At 52.8% G+C, this 5,364-nt stretch overlaps 1 protein-coding gene across 1 annotated transcript in view; it reads left to right on the forward strand.

Moving 5' to 3' along the window:
- The first annotated feature begins 4,959 nt into the window (after positions 1-4,959).
- Positions 4,960-5,364, forward strand: part of FKBP8 (FKBP prolyl isomerase 8) — a 10,752-nt gene continuing 10,347 nt past the window's right edge. Inside the window, exon 1 of the mRNA XM_024133986.3 lies at positions 4,960-5,075. The gene's annotated coding sequence lies outside the window, so the exon portion shown is untranslated. The remainder of the gene's footprint in view (positions 5,076-5,364) is intronic.

Raw genomic sequence — 5,364 nt, forward strand, 5'->3', positions numbered from 1 at the left:
CCGCTACAACCCGAGGACCGCGCCCGACCCGGCCCGGCTCCCCAGAGGCCCCTGCGTCCCGGGCCCCACCCCGAACTCGGCCCCGGCGTCGGTGGCAGCAGCACCTGCACATCTGGCGGCCTTGCTCGCGCTTCCGGGATGGCGCCCGCGCCGCCGCAACGTCACCACGCACCATGCGTGCGAGCGCGCGTGGCGGCGACGTGCCCTGGGCTGACTTGCGTGCGTGGAGGCGCGGCAGGAACGGGTGGAGCTTAGATGCAGCTTCTATTTGCGGGTGCATCACAACAAATAGCCAATCAAGCAGTCCCTCTAGCGCCTGCGTAGTTTCCAAAGCCCGAGCTCCAAGGCAGCCCGGAAGGGGGGAGGGGAATGGGGAGGGAGGATGAAACAACCAATTTTATAGATGGTAAGACTGAGGTCCGAGAGCGGCAGGCTTTCCCACAGGGTCATATAATCCTCGAGTGGCCTGTGGTGGATCCAGACGCAAATGTTCTGCTTTCCAGGCTGGGAATCAGACTCACTCGGGTTCAAAAACCCCTGCTCCGGTTTTCTGGGCCAGGATCCTGCATTGCATTTAGTCATGTCTCCTTGGTCTCTTCCACTCTGTGACAATTCCTGTCTTTCCTAATCTTTCATGACCTTAATACTTTTGAAGAGTACTGGTTTTGTAGAATACCTAACATTATGGGTTTGTTCAATATTTCCTCATGATTAGACTGAAGTTGAGCAGTTTGGGAAAGAATCCCACAAAAGTGATGTTGTTTTCTTCTCAATGCATCATGTCAGGAGGCACTGCGATGTTGATATGTCTCATTGTTGGTGACGTTAAATTTGATTACTTGCTTAAGGCAGTGTCTACCAGCTTCTCAACTGTCAAGTTACTATTTTCCTTTGCAATTAATAAGTATCCAATGGGGGGATACTTAAGAGACCATGTAAATACCCTTGGTGTTTTGGTCTTGGTTTTTTGTTGTTGTTGTTTACATATTTTTCACCCTTTAGTTTTAGCATCCATTCATGGCTCTTGGCAGCAATAATGATTACTTACTATGTGTTTGCATAATGGTGATTTTTAATTTAATTATTAATTGGAATTCTATTGTAAACAAGAGCTGTCTGTTCTTCTCAATTATGTATTCAAGTATTTATATCACTATGGAGTCATGAGTATTTATTTTATTCTGTGGCTTATAATTAATTTCTATATTATTTATTTTACTGCCCCTTTAATTTAGCTCCTATGTCCTTTTAATGTCTCCATGTTTCTGTGAGTACGTCCTTACTTTTGGCACCACAAGATGTTCTGTGCTTGCTTTGGAATATCCCTGGAATCAGCCATTTCTCCAAGGAGCCTGGTTCTGCTTCTTGGAGAATGGTATAATACCCAGGTATTATTGCTTAGAGACCCTCTCAGCAGTCAGAGCTAGGAAATACATGTATGTCTACTAACCCATGCATATACACATCTATTTTTAGTTCTATATCTGTTCCCTTGTGTCTCTACTGAAAACCATGAGTTCATACTGAGATGAGGATGCATTAAGTGAGATAATGTATGATATGTATGTTATATATTATATGTCTGATTTTTCTGTGTCTCAGTTTGTTAACTGTGAGTCTGGGTGAACCTAGCATCTGCCTCTTAAGGTTGCTAAGAGTTTGAGAGATACACACATGCCCTTGGGCACATGGAAGACTCTTTGAGAGCCCTGGAATTGGCATATCTGAGTTCTAATTCCAGCTGTCACATCCTAGCTGGGTGGCCTTGAGCAAGTGGCTTAACCTTAAGAAATCATGCAGGTTAATTCCTTACAAGAGGGGTCCCCAAACCCGGGCCGCGGACCAGTACTTGTCCTCGGCTTATTAGGAACCGGGCTGCACAGCAGGAGGTGAGCGGCGGGTGACCAAGCAAAGCTTCATCTGCCACTCGCCATCACTCCCCATCACTCACATTAGCCCCTGAACCATTGCTGGCATTACGGCCTGAACCATTGCCCCACCCCACCCCCATCCGTGGAAAAATTGTCTTCCACGAAACCAGTCCCTGGTGCCAAAAAGGTTGGGGACCGCTGCCTTACAACAGAGTTTGGCCCATTGTAAGCCCTTGGTAAACTGAGGGTAAACTCTATTATTACTCTCACGCTCTCCTGCCTTCATTCATTGAAAAGTTAATGATGATCAGGAATCTTATACATTCTTATAGTTCAACCAACAGTTTTTAAAATTGTTCAGTAAAACTCTCTAGTCACCCCTTCTGGGTTTGGCCCATATTCTGAGAATCCAGAAAATACTCAGTCCCTGCCTAGCCTTGGAGGATGAAGGAGAGTCTGACACAGACAATCCCAGCCCTGAAGGGAACAATGTTGGGCTAGAGGGAGGAGAGACTCAAGGCTGGAGGAACCTGCAGAGTGGGATTATGAGGACTTCTGAAGGCCAGGAAGCAGGTACATCTGGATGGAGTTTTGAGGTAGGATTAGGAGTTTTGCAGGTGCTGACAATCATTCAGGACTGGGGATCACAGGAGCAAAGACAGGATGGTGGGAAAGCACATAGTGTCGATTTGATCTTTTAAGAATTGTGGAGCTCCATGAGCCAGACAGCAGCCAGTGTTGAGAAGAGCCTGGGTGGCGGCTGCTGGGAAAAGTAGAACCGTGGCTCTGTCTGCATGGCTTTGCCAAGCTGTAGCAGAAGAGGCCCAGACTGGAGAAACCAAGCTTTTCAACGGGTCTCTTGGGCTCTGTTGGAGGCCAGGGAACATTTACGAGGGTCCTGGAAGGGGTGGGGGCTGCACATTGAAGCCAAAGGGACTTGGCTGGTCCCAAATGTTTTCCTTTTTTATTTTGTTTAAATTTTATTTATTTATTTTCTTGGCTGTGTTGGGTCTTTGCTGCTGCGCGCGGGCTTTCTCTCGTTGCGGCGAGCAGGGGCTACTCTTCGTTGCAGGGCGTGGGCTTCTGATTGCGGTGGTTTCTCTTGTTGCGGAGCACGGGCTCTAGGCATGCGGGCTTCAGTAGTTGTAGCACATGGGCTCAGTAGTTGTGGTTCGCGGGCTGTAGAGCGCAGGCTCAGTAGTTGTGGTGCACGGGCTTAGTTGCTCCGTGGCATGTGGGATCTTCCCAGACCAGGGCTCAAACCCGTGTTCCCTGCATTGGCAGGCGGATTCTTTTTTTTTTTTTTTAATTTTATTTATTTATTGATTGATTTTTGGCTGCGTTGGGTCTTCACTGCTGTGCGCGGGTTTTCTCTAGTTGCAGCGAGCGGGGGCTACTCTTTGTTGTGGTGCATTGGCTTCTTATTGCTGTGGCTTCTCTTGTTGCGGAACATGGGCTCTAGGTGCACAGGCTTCAGTAGTTGCAGCACGCAGGGTCAGTAGTTGTGGCTCACGGGCTCTAGAGTGTAGGCTCAGTATTTGTGGCACGCGGGCTTAGTTGCTCCGCGGCAGGTGTGATCTTCCCGGACCAGGGATCTAACCTGTGTTCCCTGCATTGGCAGGCGGATTCTTAACCACTGCACCACCAGGGAAGTCCCCCCACCACCTCTATCTGACTGGCCAGCCTTCCTTCCTCCCCGCCTTCCTTTCTTCCTTCCTTCCTTCCGCAATGATTTCCCTGAATACCTCCCCCTGTTTTGTGCCATGCAGTATGTAGGCCTCAGGACTAAAACAATAAGAAACAATGTACCCTTCTCAGATATGGGGGGTCTTCCAGTCTATTGGGTGAGGCAAAATCAACTGATGGCGCAGACACAAGTGAATCATTTAGGAAGTGGAGGTTCATTTTACCAAGACTGCAGCCAATCAGGACACCTGGCCTTGCCATGGGGAGGTCAGGGATGGCTTCCAGTGGGAGGTGACCTCAGAGCACCTATCTGACAAGTTACCGCCAAAAGCCAGTTACCTTCTCCAGTGTTAGCTACCTCCAAAAGCCAGTGTCCTGCTCATTTATTCATTAATTCATTCAATTATTCATTCATCTATTGAACTCCCATAGGCCCTTAAGCATCATTCAAGGAGGTGGTGAGGACAAAACAGACAAAATTCTTTCCAGGCTGGAGCAAAATGGGGGGAAGGGGGGAAGCAAAAGAATGAACAAGATCATTCTGGAAGGGAGTAACTGCTGGGAAGAAAATAAAATAGAGTGAAGAGGAGTAAGTGCCCCCTCTTTCAAAACAAGAGCCGTAAAAACCCTTCTAATCAATGCTGCCACCTTCTCCTGGGGCCGTGGGCACCTTATCATACTCTAGCAGAAGGTGCAGGGAGGAGGGACTCCTCCCAGTGGCTCTGCTCTCCCAGCAGGTAACCTAGCCATTATTGAGTTCCTCCTGTATGCACCAGGCCACCCTCCCGGGATTAGACTGACCAGGTGCGGGGGCGGTGTGTGGGGGGCGGAGGTTCTGTGTGCTCTTGGGCACGTCGCTCCCCCTCGGGGCCTCGGGTCTACAGAAGTAACTAGCGGTTCAGAGTGGGTTATCCAGCAGTCTGGCTGCCCTGATCTGCAAGCCTGAGCTCCTTAAGGAAATACCATTTAGTGTTGTCCTCCCAACAGCCCCCAAGGTGAGAGTGCGCCTATAGAGGTGTTTATCCCCATTTCACAGATGAGCAGAATGAAGCTCAGACAAGGGTTGTAAGTCTGCCCAGGCTGCGCGGCGCTGACCCGAGAACTGACTCGGATCTACAGCCCCCCGCCCCCGCCTCCACCTCCGCCTCCGCCCCCGCCTCCGTCCGGGGTTGGCGCGACGGCCTCTGCCCCTTTAAGAACGCCCCACGGATACAAGCAGGAAGGGGGCGGTGCCTGTGCCTGACCACCCCCGCCTCCGCCCCCGCCTCCGTCCGGGGTTGGCGCGACGGCCTCTGCCCCTTTAAGAACGCCCCACGGATACAAGCAGGAAGGGGGCGGTGCCTGTGCCTGAGACGGATGTACTCGCGCACCAATGGACGCTGCAGTCACTGCGGCGGCGTCCAATGGGCGCGGTGAGGGCGGTGCTGGGCGCCAGAGCCTGGTTCCCGAGGCGCGGCGGCCGCGGCTGGGGGCGGGGAGGGGGGCGCAGGACCCCAGGCTGGGGTCCCGGAGCCGGAGGCACGTGTCCCGGGGCGCCGGCGGGGTAGCGCCGGCCCGGAGCGCTGCCCGGACCTGGGCTAGTCCTGGGGCCGGCGCGGCGGGGGCTGCGGCTGCTAGGCGGAGTGAAGGGCCGCGGGGGAGGCGAGCCGGGGGGCGCGGGGGTCTGAGTGCCGGAGAGGGCGCGGCCTGGTGAGGGCAGCTGGGGGTGGGGGCCACGGAAGGTCAAGGGCAGCGGGTGGGGACGCTGCCGGCGGAGACGTGCAGGGCCGGGGGCGCGCGAGGGTTGCGGGGGGTCGGGAGCCCCAGA

This window comes from Physeter macrocephalus, unplaced genomic scaffold (genome assembly GCF_002837175.3).
Source record: "Physeter macrocephalus isolate SW-GA unplaced genomic scaffold, ASM283717v5 random_1891, whole genome shotgun sequence".
NCBI lineage: Eukaryota > Metazoa > Chordata > Mammalia > Artiodactyla > Physeteridae > Physeter > Physeter macrocephalus.